Source organism: Elephas maximus, chromosome 24 (genome assembly GCF_024166365.1).
Source record: "Elephas maximus indicus isolate mEleMax1 chromosome 24, mEleMax1 primary haplotype, whole genome shotgun sequence".
Taxonomy (NCBI): domain Eukaryota; kingdom Metazoa; phylum Chordata; class Mammalia; order Proboscidea; family Elephantidae; genus Elephas; species Elephas maximus.
Genome location: NC_064842.1, coordinates 37,511,883 through 37,531,116, shown reverse-complemented (window position 1 = coordinate 37,531,116; position 19,234 = coordinate 37,511,883). Strand labels below are relative to the sequence as shown.

The window sequence follows — 19,234 nt, the reverse complement described above, 5'->3', positions numbered from 1 at the left end:
TAATCCCTAGTCTTTACAACAACCCTAATATCATCCTTCCTATTAATAATAACAATAATAACTGTACATAGAGCACTTGCTGTGTGTCAGGCATTATTCTAAATGTTTTACATAGATTAAGTCACTCAATCCTCAAGATTGTGATTACCCCCATTTTACAGACAGGAAAGTTGAGGCACAGCTACCTTAAATGACTTGCCTACGGGCACATGACAAAGAGTGACAGAATTTAAACCCAGGCAATCTGACTTCAGAGTCCACACTCATCAGCACCATGCCATGGTGCTTCACACAGATGAGGATTTCTAATAAAAATCCTTCTCCCCAAAGTCTTCTTTCATGCCCTCTCAAGCCCTGGAAACAAGATCTCCTCTGCTAAGCATTCAGAGAAATGTATTGGTCCCTCTCTGGTGGTTTCTTGATGGCTTAGTTGTGTTACATGTTACTTTGCATGCATCTTGTCCCTCTAGGCTATAAGTGTCTTGAGGACAGGACCCAAGGTTAGTTCATCTTAGCGCCCTCCCAAGACTGGGGCACAAAGTCACACCCACCCACCGAGGGGTTCAGCCACTGATTCCGAAATCAAATCAGTGCATGAGTGGCCTGGTGTGTCAGACACGCAGGCAACCGAGCCCGGGGCAGCCCATTAGATTTTACCTCCTTCGCCACTACAGTGGGCAGAACGACCCCTCTCCCCAGCCCATTTCCCTAATGTCCCCAACCCCCATCTGGGATGGCTCATTCTTTGTGAAGGCAGAGCGGACCACGAGCGACTTAGTTCGCTACTCACATTCACTCACAGGCACCTTAGCCATGAGGGCACTTCTCATTTGAACCTTCAGAGCAGCAGTCATCTAGAAACAGGTCTGCAGAGGTGCCTCATACCCAACTCCAGACTCATAAGCATTTGTACCAGGGAGTCAGAAGACGTCAATAAGCCTATTCCTTTCCTCGTAACTATGCCCCAGTCACACCCAGGTTCGCCCTCCCAAGCGGCTTAACCCTGTGGTGAGAAGCAGCTGTGGTGGAGAGACAAATTAGACAGATCCTAGACATCTAACCCTCCAACAGCTGTTTATTCTGAGCTTCAGTTTCCTCATCTGAAAAGGGGAGTGATAGCGCCTGCTTCACTGCATCATATGTGGAAAGCACTCAACGCTCTGCCTGGCACATAATACCAGTTGCCGTCAGGGTGAATCCAACTCATGGAGAACACATGCGTGGCAGAGTACAACTATGCTCCATAGGGTTTTCAATGGCTGATTTATGGCAACTAGACTGGCAGGCCTTTCTTTCGAGCCACCTCTGGATGGACTCAAACCCCCAACCTTTCAGTCAGCAGCCTAGGGTGCTAACCATTTTCACCACCCAGAGACTTCAGCACATAAACAGTGTTCAGTCAATGTTTTAAGGTTTGTTTGGCTTTTAATCAACTACAGAGTGTGACTTCCTTTTCTTTCTACTCTTTTATTGCTAAGGATGATGCCTATATTGGAAAGAGCATACAACATACGTTGTAACAGCTTGATGAATTCTTGTAAAGGCAACTGCCATGTAGCCGCCACCCAAGTTAAGAGGCAGAACTTATACTGGCATCCTAGAATCGCCCCACATGCCTGCCTCTGATGCTGTCTCTTTTCCAGCTCAGTGGCTGGAATCAGCCAGATCACAACCAAAAGAGCTGGCCTAGACAAACAACTACATTGGTCAAAAGGGAATTAAACTTCACAGCCTTTCAGCCAAGTTCTAATACTGGGTAAATGGTTTAACTTTTAACAGACATTCTTTTAGTACCAGGAAGTAGAGGAAATGGAGGACGAAGCTCCCTAGCAAAATTATTATTAAAAATAACAATATGAAATCATGCACTTGAATTGTGGTGTTGTTGAAGACTATTGAATATACTGTGAACTTCCAGAAGAATGAACAAATCAGTCTTAAGAAGAAATACAACGAGAATTTTCCTTAGAAGCGAGGATGGTGAAACTTCCACGCGTTTATTTGGGACATGTCATCAGGAAAGACCAATTGCTAGAAAAGGGCTTGGCTGGTAAAGTGGAGGGTCGGCAATGGTGAGAGAGGCCCTCAGTGAGATGGAATGACACAGTGGCTGAAACAATGAACGTAAACATAGCAACAGTCATGGAGATGGCACAGGACCAGGCAGCGTTTCATTCTGTTCTATTACATAGAAGGTCACTATGAGTCGAGGCCGACTCTAAGGCCACTAACAACGGCATTGCTTGTTAATTTGTTGAGTTGTTGCTACGTGCCAGGCATTGCCACACGCATCAATCCTCAGGATCAATCCTCATTGTTGCTATGTAAAGTCAGTGCTACCTCATTCAATAGGTGAGGAAACCAGACCTGAGAGGAAAAGTCACTTACAGGCTACCCAGCTAGTAAGTGGCAGAGCCAGGATCAGAGCTCAGGTTGTCTTATTGCAAGCCTGTGTTGCTCTACAGCGATATGAGAACCTGATACAATATAATAGGCTAGTCTGGTAAATACCTGTCCCTCTGCCATTCCCTCGTTTGGACAGGTGGCCTGTAGGTTGTACCCAAGGGATTTGCCACTCCTGTGAATTAATCAGAGCAGCACCAAGGGAGAGTTCTGCTTTATGTCCTCCTTTGCCCCGCTCATTCCCTCTTGGCTCTTCCTGCTATCCAAAACATGTTTTACTGGTAAGAAGAAGAAAAAGAATAACAGCAGCTCAACTTTTCTGAGCACTAACTACATTCCAGGCACTAGACTCAACATTTTGCAGGTGGCGTGGAATGGTCAGTGGGACATTTTCTTGTTGTCCTAGGATTTGGACAGTGGGTAATAGGTGCCCACACATTTGAAAGAGAGATACTGTTACCTAGAGATTTTGTTTGTTTGTTTGTTTGTTTGTTTGCTGGGAGTGGGAGGAGGCGGCAATGATACCAGTGCCTGCCTCTGGTCTGGAGGAATTCAGAGAGATACTGTTAACTAGAGATTGCTTGAGACTTTGTCTGGGGAATGGGGGTGAGGTAGGAATTGTGAGTTGGAAGGCAGGTATAAGATAAAAATGATGGTATTTCCTGATTGCTGTCTTAAAGTTCAGGCCAATCATAAAACAATCCTGCACATATTCTCCATTTAATGCCCAAGATGGGATCTGTGGTTTAGAGGCATCAAGCAATTTGCCCCAGATTATGCAACTAATGAATGTAAGGCCACAGATTCAAACCGAGGTGCAGAGTCTCCAAAACCTAAGCCATTATTAACCCCATGCTCTTCTGCCTTCCACAACAGTAACACATACTGATTTCAAAACAGCCCACTACATACATGGCAGCACACCAGGTCCCACAGTCCAAAATCCCCATTCTGGGCAACAACAGAGCTAAAAAGCAGACTTCTCTACCCACTCCCTGCCATCCAGCCCCAGCTCCCACCCCAGGCTCACTATTCTCCGAGACATAAATGGAGTGCAGATGGTTTTCTGGAGAAGTTCTGAATTCGTGCAGAAAAGCCACGGACTCTTGCCATAAACCACAGCAAGGCTGCCCGAAGTCCAGTCTCACCCTGTTTGTTTTTGAAGCCTGGAAATGAAAAACCCCAGAAGCCCTTGTATTAGCAAGGACATACTTCTGAGTTGTAACAAGATGTTCTTGCTAATTACAGCTTCTTCAATTCCACACGTTGATGTCAGATTTTCCTGGGCAGAGTGATTGCTAGAAAGAAGATGGGCGGGGGGAGATCCTCCACCTAGCCCTTCTGTCAAGTGTAATGAGCAAGAAGAGAAGCCTTCTGGCTCTCTCTCCACCACGTGGCAGGAGAAACCCTCTTCCCTGCTTAAGAGCCTCTGGAAGGGATGACTTCACCAACTCTTTTAGTGGGAGCAGCAGACCACAGACAGCTCCACAAAGAAGAAGAGGTGGGGAATAGGAAGCTGGGCACCAAACTTCACCAAGAAAACTGCAGGATAATGAGTTTCCAAATGGTAATGATTACCGTATTGAGAAATAGTTTCCCATGGAAAGTGGGGAAAATGCTGCAGGAATGTGTAGGGCAATGGGGGTATACACTCATGGAATACGCATGCCTGATACCCAGAAGGAAACTAGGTGTCCCCAAGTACCTGTGTCTCATTGAAGCTGATGGTGTCTTTAGTTCTAACTGGGGGAGGAGGGCTGAGTGGTGTGGAAAGTGGGAAGTGAGCCCCATTAAAACTCAGGGCAAATGCTGCCTCATTTTGCTTTTTGAGAAAGACTCTTTAGGGTATGTGCTGTTGACTATGAGCTGGAAGAATGGTCCCCTGGTTCTGTCCTCAGAGAGACACAGATATCTAGGGCCTCGCATTTCTGCCCTCTGCATTCTCTCTTAGTAACCACATCCAACCCTGTGTCTTTAATTCCTAGTCAAATAGTGAGAACTCTCAAATCTAGATCTATGTTACTGGCCCAGACAACCCTATAAGCTCAGGGATGGCAGTGGCTAGGATTATCTTGATCCCCTCTGTATCCCCAGCCTTACAACATAGCCCTGGCCAAGGCATTATTTTGTGAATTAAATAATATTAGCTGTCAGCTTTCTTTGTGTGTGTGTGTTTATTAAATGTTGAGTACTCTGCTAAACACTTTATAAATAATATTTGTATTTAATTCTCAAAATCCTGGGAGTCAGTATCATTCTTTTTTAAGGGTGCTTAGAAACCCTTAACAGCTATAGCTGCTAACCAAAAGGTCGGCAGTTCAAATTTACCAGGCGCTCCTAGGAAACCGTATGGGGCAGTTCTACTCTGTCCCATAGGGTTGCTATGAGTCAGAATTGACTCAACAGCAATTCATTGGGTTTGGCTCAGTTCAGTTAGAGATGTTAAGTGACTTGACCAAGGACACACAGCTAGTTAAGTGGCACAGCTGGGATCAAACACCTGGCTGGTCTGCTCCCTGCCTCTGTGTTCCTCATCTTCCTGCTATATGAAAGAAAATGAGAAGATTACTACATGTGAAGAAAAGACCAAAGGTTCTCTTTGCTGCCATATTTCTTGTAAGAGAGGGATTCTTCTGAAAATAAAGGAAACCCAAAGCACACGGGGGTGCTCAGTTAATCATTAATAGATCAATAACTAAATCCTGTGCCTGCGCTTCCTCTGAGCTGTGCCAGGTCTAATACCTTAGAAGGATAAATTAGTGTTTCCCCGATAGGGAGGTTAAGTCCTGGGCACCTTCTCAAGAGAGGCTGAAGAATTTCCTTCCTAGGAAATACACAAGCAGACAAAGACTTCTGTCTGCAGCGGTAGATGTCAATCAAGCCCTGGCCAGGGGAGATGGATAGACCTCTGAATTCCGGGAGGTCTCTATTTCACTTCATTTTCTCCAAAGAAGGACACACATGCTGGGTCAGGCATAAAAAATACTACTTACACAAAGAGAGTGGTAGCCAATTTCCGGCCGCTGTTATAGATCTTTATACTTAAATTCAGGGTTTTCTCTGGTTCCCACATTACCTCATCCTGCTTTTGCAGTTAACCACAAGCAAATGAGAGCACTGCTTTAGGTTTTAGAAAAACTGTATTATCATGGATTTCCAGTGGAGTCACTTAAGGTATCCTGTCCTCAAATGACAGGGCGGACATCACTGAACTGTGAAGGAAAGTGAGGGAGGCCAGTGACTAGGGTTGAGACTGATATCACAGACGTCACACACTCACCACTCCTTCCCCAAACTCTCTCAGGGCACCTTTAGCCAGTGGTCTCCAACCTGGGTGACTCTGGGGCCTTCTGACCCATGTCCTCAGTCCAGGAGAGCAAGTTTTCTGGTGGTTGAGGAATCTACCCTGGCTCAGCTTATCCATAACTAGAGAGAGACCTTAGGCAACTGATTTCACCTCTCTGTCTTTTTCTCCTTCAGTATGTAGGAGCATATGCTCTACAAAGCACTGCTGTTTCTCCCAGGCCAAACCCCAGATGAACCAAGTAATAGGAACATTTTATTTCTATTCTGCGGTGTTGAACTCTCTGCACAGGCATTCCATGGAGGATACAAGGCAGCCAGGTGTGGGCAAGAATGAAAAATTGGTTTTATGTGATAAAAGTCAATATGGTCATATTCTAGGCAACACTCCGCACCCCACTGTCCTAGTTCACTGTGATGTACAAGTGAGCAGTTTCTTGTTGATGACTCTCATACCACCATGCAATGACCTGTCTCCTGAAGAGCTGTGCCCGTGTATCTTAAGCTGGAGAAGATAAAGGATAGTGTCCCTGACCTAGTCTCAGCACTTAATCACCTTCTCATGGGTGGCTACAGGCTTCATTTCTTGTTTTGATTTACCACCTGAAATCTAAATCTACTTGCAAAAGCTCAAATCGATGGTGATAATGTTAACTGCCATTTTCTATACACTAATTACGTGCATAGTGCAAACAGTTTGCACTCAGCTGGTAACTGAAAGGTTGGTAGTTCCAACCCACTCAATGGCACCGTGGAGGAAAAGTCCTGGCGGCCTGCTTCTGTAAAGATTACAGCCAAGAAAATGGAGCAGTTCTACTCCGTAACACACATGGGGTCACCATGAGTTGGAATCAAGTTGACAACACAACGCAACTACAACGGTTACATGCCAGGAGTCCCTGGGTGGTACAATTAACTCATTTGGCTGCTAACTGAAAGGTTGGAGGTTCAAGTCTATCCAGAGGCACCTCTGAAGAAAGGCCTTAGTGACCTAATTCGAAAAATCCACCATTGAAAACCCTATGGAGCACAGTTCTACTCTGAACTGAGTCAGAATCAACTCAACGTCAACTGGTTTGTTTGTTTGTATTGTGTGCCAGGCCCTGTGCTAAGTGCTTCATAAGCTTTTCCTGAACATCAGAAAAAGACATCAATTTACCCCACAGAAATTAACCACTTTCTCAGAGAAAGACCATCACTTAGCTTCCATGGGGCACAAATAGACACAAGGGCCTAACTTCATGGCCTTTCCTTCCCCAAATTCGATTAAACACCCAGTCTCCAGAATGATGAAGTATTACTTTATACACTTAGAGCCCTCTTTCCCATGGGTGTGAGAAGCATCTGATGACAAACTGCTTCAGCTGAATGATAATAAAGAGAAGTACATAATGAAAGTTGTGATTCCCTTCTTTAGTTTGATATGTGATTTTCCACATATTGAAATAACTTTAAAGCTCCAGCCCTCTATCAAGTGTGGAAGGCTTTGATAATTGCCAAGGATTTGCACTGTCCCCTCTCCCCCACAGTGGGTCTCTCTTTGAGAATAATGGCACATGTTACAAAAGTGGCTGATGGTATTAACAGTGAGTGTGCTGTGGGGGGACCAGGCAGATTCCCCTGCCCATCCATGGATCAGGTCCAAGGTCTTAGCATGAGTAACGCAGACAAGTGGATCCAAGTGCTACCACAGAACCTAAATCATGATCTCATGTCTGTATCCAGACACTATAAGAGCCAAGGGTCTGGAATGAGCGAAGGATGGACAAGAGTTTCCACTGGGCCTGAGCATGATTTCCTCTAGCATCTTCTCAGGAACAGACCTTAGTCTACCCTACATTTCAAACCACAGAGCGGGGCTGGAACAGAAACCAGAAGCCACATGACGATTTGAAGTCATCCTGTCGAATTTTTCCTTCTCAAGAGTCAGCATAGCATTCCTTCAGACAATAGAAGCTGTGTGAAAGAATGCTAAGGGCTTTTTCCTCCTCTCTAGGAAAAATGATACCAATGCTGATACTCTCTATTTCTTCCTGAGTTCCTTCTGCCAACATTGGTCTGGATAACACAGCCAACAAACACCCAAATGCCAAAAGGCACTGATTCTTTCCGTGAGGATCCTGTGCTCTGCCGATCACTTATCTCTAGTTCTGACTGAGCGGGTGTCACCTGATGCCTTGGTGACACCTTGGCTTCTCCCAGAACCCAGTGGACGTTAGGCACCTTGGCTAACTCATGTCCAGATGTGGGTGGTGTGTTATTTTTATGTTGGGACTTGTTCTTTTTTTAATGGTTATATAATCAGCTCAAGTTTCATGCTTTTAAGTGAAACCCTACCTTTTCATTCATTCTTTCTCTCTCCTGCCCCCTCTGCTCCCCCCCCCCAAAAAAAAAGATAGCCTCCCAGAACTAGTCCACTACATCCTGTCTTGCAATGTTTCTAAATGTTTTCTTTGAGGCATTGTGAGGGTAATAGCATAGAAATCTAGGAAAAAGAAGGTGCCCTCTTACCAATAAGAATTAAAATGTGTAAAAATAAAATATTTGAATAAGCATCAAGCTCTTCAAGTGCTTTTGCAAACATTAACTTAATTGATATGCAAAAAATCCAGAGAAGGGGCAAGTTATTAATAGTTCCTGATCACAACTGAAATAAAGTTCTGTTTTAGGATTAAAAGAAAGAAAAAAAAAGTGAGCTATAACAGATAAATTACAAAAAAAAAAAAAAGGCCTTTGACATTGTGAAGAAACCAACCAAATAAAGACGAGAAGGACATGCAAGACTTCAAGGAAACATTTTATATAAAAATATAACCTAGGTAGAAAATTCCATACAACAGAGACTGCATTTGGCCTGGTAAGAAGGCAACTGTACTTAGTCCTGACAGTGAACAGAGGATGATATGAAGAATGCAGTGCTTAGATCCTGAGAAATATTTGCTAATTTGCTTTTAGTTTCTCATAAGGTGATAAGAGACTAGTCACGCTGCCTGGATATTCAGACATGAGCCATGTTCCTCAGTCTTGAGCTCATCCCCACCTGGCCACCTTCCTCCCCTCTCACAGGTAAAGCCTTCTGGCGAGCGCCTCTCTTACCTCAGGGGCTGCTGGGCACCACGTCCAACACTTCCACCACCTGTGAGATGGGCCCCCTGGTGCTGCCGTCTGTCCCTCCTTCTCTCCTCTCCTCTGCTTCCCTCTCTGGGTTTAAATCCTGCCTGGGCCAGAGGAGGAGCCAGTGGGGACTCTTGGGTGTTCCCCCTCTTCCTGGCAGGGTCTCATCTAAGAGATAATGAGAAATTCCCCTCTCATTCTCTTATTCTAACTAGGAAAGGAAAAAAATACACATTTCTCCCTTCTTTTTTTAATTTCAATTGTACAGCAGCTAAAAATACTGGAGGCTGTTTCCATTTAAGTGGATCCAGAATTAGGATATTAAAGGGTTTGCGTGTTTCCTGGCTGGGAGCTGGGCCTCAGGGTTTGAAAGTATGTTTATAAAGTCTCTTTTCCTTTTTTCCTACTTCAGGCATTTCTGGGACTCATTGCCTACCACTTTTAAAACATGAACAGACCTTTAGCACAGAAAGAAATAAGTAGAGACCCTCAGAGACAGAACCTTCTCTGCACCCCCGCCCCCCTCCTCCGGCCCTCACCTCACAGCTGTGAGTGGCAGGGCCTGTGAGGTGGGCATTCAGTCCCACAGCCCACACTAACCCCTGCTCAGATGTCTCCTGCACACCAGTAGCAGCACAATGGAAGCATGATGGTGCCCCTTGCTGGCTGCCCTTCCCCTTTTGCCATCAAATGAACAGGACTTTACCCTATCTATGAACCAGAGCTATTCCAACAGCTCACAGGCCAACACCTGCTGCTCTCCTCTGCTCTCCATCCCTCCTGCTCTGCCTGGGGTAGACAGATGCTGGAGTGCAGATCAACAGCATGTGGAAGGGACCCTTACATTACCAGTTCACCTAGGTAGGCATCAAGTGTCATAGGAGGGAAAGATGGAGAAGGACAAGGACAGGACAGAGGAGGATCCAAGTGTTGCTCCCAGAAGTTGGAGAGTGGCCCAGAGCCAGACTGCCTGTAGCTGAAGTCTGTGTGTGCTATTTCAAATGACCTTTGATGAGACACTTAGCCTCTTTGGCCCTCAGCATATTCATCTTTAAAAGAGGAACAGTATGGTTGTTGTGAGGGTTAAATGAGTTGATAAATGTAAAGGGCTTAGACAGGTCCCAGGGACACAATGAGAACTCAATACATTCTAGCTGCTATTATTGTTGTGATTATGGTTATTACCATCTTTTGATTATTCTTATACACCCCACAAGGCAACATTTGGAGTCCTTGGGTGGTACAAACTTGGCTGCTAACTGAAAGGCTGGAGGTTTGAGTTCACCCGCAGGTACCTTGGAAGGAAGGCCTGGTGATATACTTCCCAAAAATCAGGCCTAAGGAACACACTTCCATACTGACACATATGGGGTGGCCATGAGTCAGAATTGACTCAATGGCAACCAGTAAGTAGTGCTTGATAATTTCCACCTCAATCCAAAAGGGGTTCCAAGTTCTCCACCCTTCTTCGCTTACAACCACTATAGTCCTGCTCTCTTTCCTTGAAATCAGGGCCAGCCAAATGCAGAGATGACCAGTATGGTGTGTATTTGGGTTTACCATAAAGTCTCCCAAATATCTCTCCCCTCCCTTGGACTTTTTCCTCTGCTTCTTCAATTGGCAAGTTTCCCCTGCTCCTAGCATCCTGTTTCCCCCTCAAGTTGTTCTTTCACTAATTCTTCCCAAAATGAGCGGTCTTCACCAACTATGTCCATTATTCCATCTTCCAACCCTCGATACTTATAACTAGGCCAATGCAACAGACTCATAACAGGCCACCTTCCTCCAGCCTCTCCTTCTTCCAGTCTGTATTAGTTAGGTGCAGGACATGCAGCTATAACAAAGAGACCCACCAGTGCAGCCTGTGCCTGATCCACGGACTTGAGACTTGCCAGCCTCTGCAACCACATGAGCCATTTCCTTGAGATAAATCTCTCTCTCTCTATATATATGTATATGTATGTATGTGTATATATATGTATATGTATGTGTATATATATGTGTGTGTGTATATATGTGTATATATATATATATATATATATAATTTTGGATACATATGTATATATGTTTCACTGATTTTGCTTCTCTAGAAATCCAGCCTAAGACAGGAGGTAGGTAACTCTCTTTGTTTAGGAAAATACTTTTGACCTGAAAAGTTAGATCCTAAGGATAGGTTTGCAAGGAAACAAATTAAAAAATAAATAAATAAACTTCATAATAAATGAATAGGAATTGTCAGTGGGAAAACAGAAAAGACCGTGTGTGGAGGAGAAGGTAGTGAGGCATCAGGGCAGAGGCTAGGGCCTGGGGAGGAGGGGGCCAGTGAGATATTCCTTAGAAGTTAAATTACTTTTAAGAACAAGAATGTCTATTCAATATTAAATTATTTCTTTGCTTCATACAAATCCTCTTTCATGGCTCCAAGTCTTAAATTATGTCTTCTACTACACAAATGCTTTTTGACTGGTTTGAGGGAAAAAAATCAAAGGAAAAGAGCCAGGTCACACATCTAGATCGGCATTGCATAAAGAGCAGGAGACGGCCATCAGAGGCAACAACATTCAGAGGAAGCAAGAATTCTGAGCCAGAGGTGACCACCTGGACATAAGCCCCTTCACCATACCAATCCCAGATTTCACTGAAATCTGGGGTGCACGGTTGCTTTAGATTTCCTACAGGTTATAGGATGGGAGTTAGAGCCAATGTTATTTAACTCTAAGAAGGGTGACCCTAACTGGCACCTCAGTTATAGGATTTATCCTCAGTACCCATCATTTGAAGCCCTGGTGTGCAGTTGTTAAAAGCTCCGCTGCTAACCAAAATGTCGTAACCACCAGCCGCTCCTTGGAAATCTTAGGGGCAGTTCTACTCTGTCCTGTAGGGACTCTATGAGTCAGAATCAATTTGACGGCAACGAGTTTGGTTTTTTTTCGCTTACCTATTTTTTTTTATTTTGAGGGGGCAGTGATTGTTAAGTGGTAGAATTCTCACCTTTCATGCAGAAGACCCAAGTTTGAATCCCAGCCAGTGCACCTCATGTGCAGCCACCATCCGTTTGTCATTGGAGGCTTACGTGTTGCTGTGACACTGAACAGGTTCCAGCAGAGCTCCCAGACTAATAGAGACTAGGCAGAAAGGTCTACTGATCTGCTGCCGAAAATTCTATGGATCAAAATGATCTGATCCCCAACTGATCATGGGGACGGCCTGGGACTGGGCAGCGTTTTGTTCTGCTGTGCGTGGGGTTGCCATGAGTCAGGGCCAACTCAAGGGCAGCTAACAACAATAACCCTTCATTTAGAGATCTGCAGTCCTACCAGGCTGTCACACATGTCGAAGCAGAGGTTGCTTAACTTGAGCTCCTAGAGAGTGAGGACTGCTTTTTTCCATTCCCTTCATTGCCTAAGGTATTGCAAAGAATTTAAGTTACCTGAAATTCCATCATCACAACAGATTTATTCCTCAAGTTGCCAAAGGAAAAAGTAAATTCCCAAACATACTGGGCCTAAACCATGGTGGCAGATGCTGTTTTGTCTACCTCCCCAACAGCCTTGCCCCTTCCTTTTTCTTAAGAGAACCTCAGTTTTATTTAGATATCTACTCACCTCCTCCTGCTCTCAGGCTTCCGGAGGTGAGTCCTGATTGATCCAAGCCACAGGGTAATCCTATGGCCCTTACCAGTGACTGGTTTAAGCAAGGGCACACAATGCATTTGAGACCAATGAGATGTAAGGGAGAGGCTGCCAGCAGGGCTTCAAGGAAAGATTTCTTCACTCAGAAAAAAGAAAAAAAACCAAGAGATGAACATTGCCACATCTGCACATGATGCCTGGGAATGTGGATGTGGCATGTATCTGGCAACCAACCACAAGGGGTGCTATCCAACAACAAAGAAGACACATCCAGGTTGGTGGAGCAGAAAGATGGAAGGAATCTGGGTTCTTGGCTAAACTGCTGAATTAACTACCCCTGCAGTTTTCCTACTTCAGAACTCTCTTGAGTCAGAATTTGGTTTCTCAGAGCTGAAAGCATTCTAAGGGATTCAACATTGATCGGCTAACATCTTATTAGTGAAGCAACGTATTGCTATCCTGCTGAGAACATAGAGAGAGAGATGTAGGGAACCCCAGGAGGACATGGGAATCACCACCAGTCACAGGCCATGGCTGGGAGACAGGGAAGTCAGATTCGAAAGCTTTCTGTGCTTTTAGCTCCACCACATTGTCTTGAAATCCAGAGTCTGCAGTAGATTAAAAACAGCCACAGGCACACCCATGTTCATCTCAACATTGTTCACAACAGCAAAAAGATGGAAAGAACCTAAGGGGCCCATTAACAGATGAATGGGTAAGCAAATTATGGTACATACACACAATGGAATGCTACGCAATGATAAAGAGCAATGACGAATCTGAAAAGCATCTCATAACACAGATGAATCTGGAGGGCATTATGCGGAGTGAAATAAGTCAATCACAAAAGGACAAATATTGTATGAGACTGCTATCATAAAAACTCAAGAAAAAGTTTACACACAGAAAAAAAAAAAACAATCTTTGATGGTTACAGTGGAGGAGAGGGGTGGGGAGGGGAAATCACTAACTAGATAGGAGACACACGTTAACTTGGTCAAAGGAAAGACAACACACTATATAGGGAAAGTCAGCACAACTTGACCAAGGCAAAGTCATAGAAGCATCCAAACACCTTGAGGGACTGAGTTACTGGGGCTGAGGGCTGTGGGCCACGGTCTCAGAGGACACCTAGGTCAGTTAGTAGCCAAAAGGTGGAAACAACCCAAGTGTCCTCAAACAGATGAATGGTAAACAAAACGTGCTCTATACATACAATGGAACATTACTCAGCCATAAAGAGGAATAAAATTCTGAAACATGCTATGACATGGATGAAACATGAAAACACTGTGCTAGATGAATTAAGTCAGCCACACAAAAAAATAAATAAATACTGTATGGTCCCACTTATTAAAGATCTAGAATAGGCAAACACACAGAGGCAAAAGTTTATTAATGGTTACCACGGGTTGCGAGGAGGCGAGAATGGAATTACTGCTTAATGAGTACTGAGATTCCTTTTGGGGTGATGAAAAATTTTGAAGTTAGTGGTGATGGTTGTGTAGCACGGTGAATGTAATTAATGTCACTCAATCGTATGCCTAAAATTGGTTAAAATGGCAACTTTTATGTTATATATATCCTACCACAATATATTTTTTTAATGGCCACAGATCCTTTGTAGCTTCTTCCCTCAAAAGGTTGAACCTATGTTCCCAGTATTTGAATCTGGCCTAGGTTTGTGATTTGCTTTGCCCAATACAATACGGCTGTGTGACATTGTATGCATTCTGAGCCTTGGCCTCAAGTGGCCTTTCAGCTTCTACTCTTAACTCCTCTGGAACATAGTACCTTCTGGAGAAGGAAAGAAACGTGGAGAAAGAGGCCCAACCACTCCAACTGAGGCCCCAGACAAACAACTGAGCCCAGCCAATACGATATATGCTACCCCAGCTGAACCTAGGCCAACCTGCAAACCCATAGAACCATGACCAAATAAATGATTGTTGCAGCCACTGTGTTTTGGAGAGGTTTGCTACGCAACAATGGAAAAATGATACAGAGTCTATCCTTTACCTGCCCTACGGGAACCATTTAACTTGAAACTAATTTCAACCCGTTGTTTCATCCAAAATAGTATAAACCATTGCAGAAAACCTGGGGGAAAAAAAAAGTTGGTTCTAATGAAGGTTCAACCAACATGTTATACCATCTTTTTCTATTTGAGAAAAAAATGCAGGAAAAGGCATTCCAACTACTGTCATCTGCAGTCCTCTCCAATTTTGTTTGTCCTAAGACATCATCAAAAACTCAATAGACCAATGTGCTGGCTCTAAGGGAGCCTGAACCCATTGCCTATAGTTTGGGGACACGCAGCTGGTCTCAGCTCTTTTGCTCTGTTTGAGCTGGTTGGAAGGTACGTCTTAGCATCACTAATTAGGATTCTGCTGAATGTAAAGGAATGGAAATCCAATCTGAACAGAACTCCACTGTCAAGACGCTGTCCCAGCTCTTTCTGTAGTTCTCTCCATATATATCGGTTCCTATCTCTTTCTCTGGGTTATTAATTATATTTATTCTGTACCCATAGGCTCATCTTTCCTCTATTATGATTATGAATCCGACCTTCTAATAGTGCTTGCAGGGGTGTGCCATTTGACTTTAGGTGTACAAAAGCAGCAATAATAGATAACAGAATATGGAATTTGACAAAGAGGAAGGTTTATTACTCCCTTCAAGGCAATAAAAGGCCTTGATTCTACTGCCATCAATATTTTCCACTCTTGGGTCAATATTATTTGATATCCATCTCAGTAAGAAGTCAATATCTTCTTATTGATCTCCTTAAGCAATAACAGTTGTTATGAGCGAAAGACCTGAAGAATGTGGGGTCAGAAGGCTGGATTTACAGCTAGAGGCCTGGAACCTTGTAGGAGATGGGAGTTTGGGCCTTAGGAGGCTCTTCATATATCACTTGCCCCATAGATAGCTATTTTGTAAATATCATTGTTTTCATTATAAAAGTAATGTATTATAGACCAATGGGAAAATGCAGAAAAATATAAGGAAGAAAATTAGCATCTTCTGTAATTCCCACAACCAGAGATAATCACTGATTTTTTTATACACATGCATACATATGTGGAAGGAGCCTGGTGGCACAGTGGTTAAGTGTTTGGCTGCTAACCAAAAGAATGGTCGACTGTTCAAATCCATCAGCTGCTCTTTGAGAGAAAAATGTGGCAGTCTGCTTCCATAAAGATTACAACCTTGGAGACCCTATGGGGCAGTTCTACTCTGTTCTATAGGGTGGCAATGAGTTGGAATCGACTTCACGTATATTGAGAGACTAATATATCTATGAACGTATATAAAAAGAGATTAAACAATTAAGATTATATTATATGAAGAATTTGAAGCTTTTTGCTCTTAACTTTACACAGTGATTTTTTTTTCTCCACTTTCTTCTATTTTTTTCAAGGTCATGCTTTTGAATGTTGCATAGTATTTCAGCATGTACATCTAATGCATGGAGGAAGAGACTGCAAGGAGACAGGAATTTGGGGGAATAATGGAAACATTCTATGTCTTTTTTATTGTGGTGAAAATATACATAACAAAATATACACCATCTCAACAGTTCTTACATGTACAATTCTATGACGTTGATGACATTCTTCAAGTTGTACAACCATTCTTACTAGCCTTTTCTAAATCATTCCACCACCATTAACATAAACTCAATACAAAAACTCCCCCTTTCACCTTCCCTCTCACCCCTGGTAACCACTAAAAATCTTTGGTTTCTAGACATTGGCTTATTTCAATTAAGTGAGATTGTATAGCATTTGTCCTTTTACAACTATTTCCCTCAGCATTATGTTTTCAAGGTTTATCCATGTACAGGCATGCATAAGGACTTCATTTTTCTTTATGGCTAAAGTCAAAGATGGCACACCCCTGCAAGCACTGTTAGTATTCCACTGTGTGTATGTACCACATTTTGTTTATCCAGTCATCTCTCGTGGACATTTCAAAAGAGCTGCAAAACTGAGCGCTGTGACCCCAGGATCTGAAACTCTCCAAGGGAAGAGTTTCTTAACTTAGTCCTCAATAAAGACTCCCTCTAGGCTGATGGCGATGGGAAAGAGATTGTGCGTAAGCTGAACCCCATCTCCTTGCTTCTTCAGAGACAACATCTCATCTCTACTGCTATTCTAAAAAGGAAACTAAGTTTTGGTGTTAATGTGTTTAATATATTCTTATTCTCTAAAAATGTTGGCTGAGAAGAAAGTGTTTTTACATTCTAAATGGAATGATAAAATCTCAACATCTTTGAATTGAAATGGAGCTGGGAGCAGACACCCAGACGGGAACTTCTTCCCTGACAGTGGCCATCTTCCCTGTGGCTGAGACATCCAGCCAGGCATCCTCACTACCCCAATAGGAAGGATGTTTTAGTGATTTATTGAAGCTAGCTTGTATGGGCTTGTGATGGTCAATTGTGCACATTTCTTCTCAACTCCACGTTCAGTGACAGCATACGGGTGCCTTAAAATTAGCCACCAGGGGAGTGTTTAAACCACAGAAATCAGTGAAGGGCTTCACTTCCTTCTCATCCCAAAGAACCCATTGCTAAGCTTTACCAGCACAGCACTGGAAATTCCCCTCTTGGTCTGTCCTGGGGACCAGAGGTTTCTTTACATAACCAAGGTATCATAATATCTCCCAAACTGCATAACTGTAAATCAAAGGGGAGAAAGATCCCACTGGCCCTGGCTGAAGATCACTAGCTGTCTGAAAAAAAAAAAGACAGGAAAATCCAATCATTTTCCTCACCCACTGAGTCATGACCTCCTGTTTCAAATTTTCCTCCAAAGGCTATGCTTTAGGCTTTTTTTTTTTTTTCCTTTAAACAAAATTTTATTCCTCCTAGTAGCCTAACTACCAACATTTTTCTAATTGTTGTTTTCTCAGAAGTGTAGGATTACAGCAAGGCTGGTGTGTGGCAACCATTCCATTCCATGCAAGGGCAAAGCCACGGGTAATGACAAGGTCTGATTGTGGAATTGATGAGGTCGTCCCTTTGAGGCCAACTGTGGTCTCTGGAGGATAAGTCTGTGGGTGGTTCCCTGAGTGACAGAGGGACAGGGATCCCATAGGGCTCCTCTACAGACTGGTCCTCTCTCCTTCCACCTCCTTCCATCTCCATTATCCCACATCCATACCCAGCCTGGGCCCACAGGCTCTTCCTTCTCTTGCCAAGTCTGGCTTTGGGAAATGTCAACTGAGCAAAATTCATTGCCAACACAATGTTATCCCCACTGAAACCTAAAGCTTGTAATACATGAACTTTTTTCTAAATTATGGAATATTTCAGAAATAGATTTAGAGAATATTAAAATACCCTTGTATCCCCATCCAGCCTAAGAAATAAAACATTATGAACACTGTTAACATTCCTATGTATCCCTTTCTGATCATATCCCCCTACCCCGCAAAGAAATGCTTTCCTGAAACTGAGATTATCCGTTCCAGCACATGTCTTTATATTTTTCCTCTGTACATCTATATGTATGCTTGAACTGTATATAGAACTGGTTTGCATGCTTTTAAGCTTTATAGGAATGGTATCATGTTGTATCTATCTTCCTGCAATTTTATTTCTATCAGTATTATGTTTTTATTCAGGTTTATATTCGTTTTCTATTGCTGCATAACGCACTCTCACAGACTTACTGGCTTAAAACGACACACATTTATTATCCCATGATTTTTCCAGGTCAGGCAGAAGTCCAGGCACAGCTTTGCTGAGCCCTCTCCTCAGGGTCTCACAGGGCTACAATCAAGATGTTGGCCCTACTGCACTCTCATCTGGAAGCCAGACTGAGGAAGCATCTACTTCCAAGCTCATTGGAGTTGTTGGCACTACTCATTTTCTTGAGGTTGTACGGCTGAGGGCCTCAGCTCCTAGAGGCCACCTGCAGTTCTCCGCCACATGGCCCTTTCCCTGGTCAGTTCACATAATAGTAGCTTGTTTCTTCAAAGCAACAGGAGAGTCTCACTCCAGTCTGCTAAGACAAAGTCTTATAAATTGTAACATGTGTGACATCCCATCACTTTTGCCGTATTCTATTGATTAGAATCAAGTCAGGTTCTGCCTGCCCTTACGGGGAGGAGATTACACAAAAGTATGGACACCAGAAGGTGGAAATTTTTGTGGTCACCTTGGGTCTGTCTGCTACAATGTTGATATGTGTAATTTTTGTTCATTTATTTCTGTTGCTATGTAGTGTTGCATTGTATGCATATACCACAAAAATTCATCTGTTTTGCTGTAGAGTATCTGTTTGGGTTCTTCCAATTACTTGCTATTAGAAACAGTGCCATACTCAATAACTTTTACAGGTATCTTCTGTATATGGGAAATAATATCTAGGCCCTTTAAAGTATACGTGTGGAGCCTTGGTTGCGCAGTAGTTAACTGTTTGGCTGCTAACCAAAAGGTCAGCAGTTCAAGCTCACCAGCCACTCCGCAGCAGAAAGATGTGGCAGCCTGCTTCCATAAAGATTATATACAGCCTTGGGAACCCTATGGGGCAGTTCTACTCTGTCCTATAGGGTTGCTATGAGTCCGAATCAACTCAACGGCAACAGATATTGGTGTTTAAAGTATACATATCTTCAACTTTACTAGTTTAAAAGCATGCCTAGTCTCCAGAGTAGTTATACCTATTTATGGCCTCCTCAGCAGTGTGTGACTGTTCCCCTTTGTTCCATATCCTCTCTCACTCTCAAAATTGACAGCATCATTTTTATATTTTTGCCAATCTGATGGG

The 19,234-nt window shown here is 43.3% G+C and overlaps 1 protein-coding gene across 5 annotated transcripts in view; it reads right to left on the bottom strand.

Moving 5' to 3' along the window:
* TNN (tenascin N) overlaps window positions 1-19,234 on the bottom strand; it is a 125,609-nt gene that overhangs the window by 80,107 nt on the left and 26,268 nt on the right. The window lies entirely within an intron of this gene.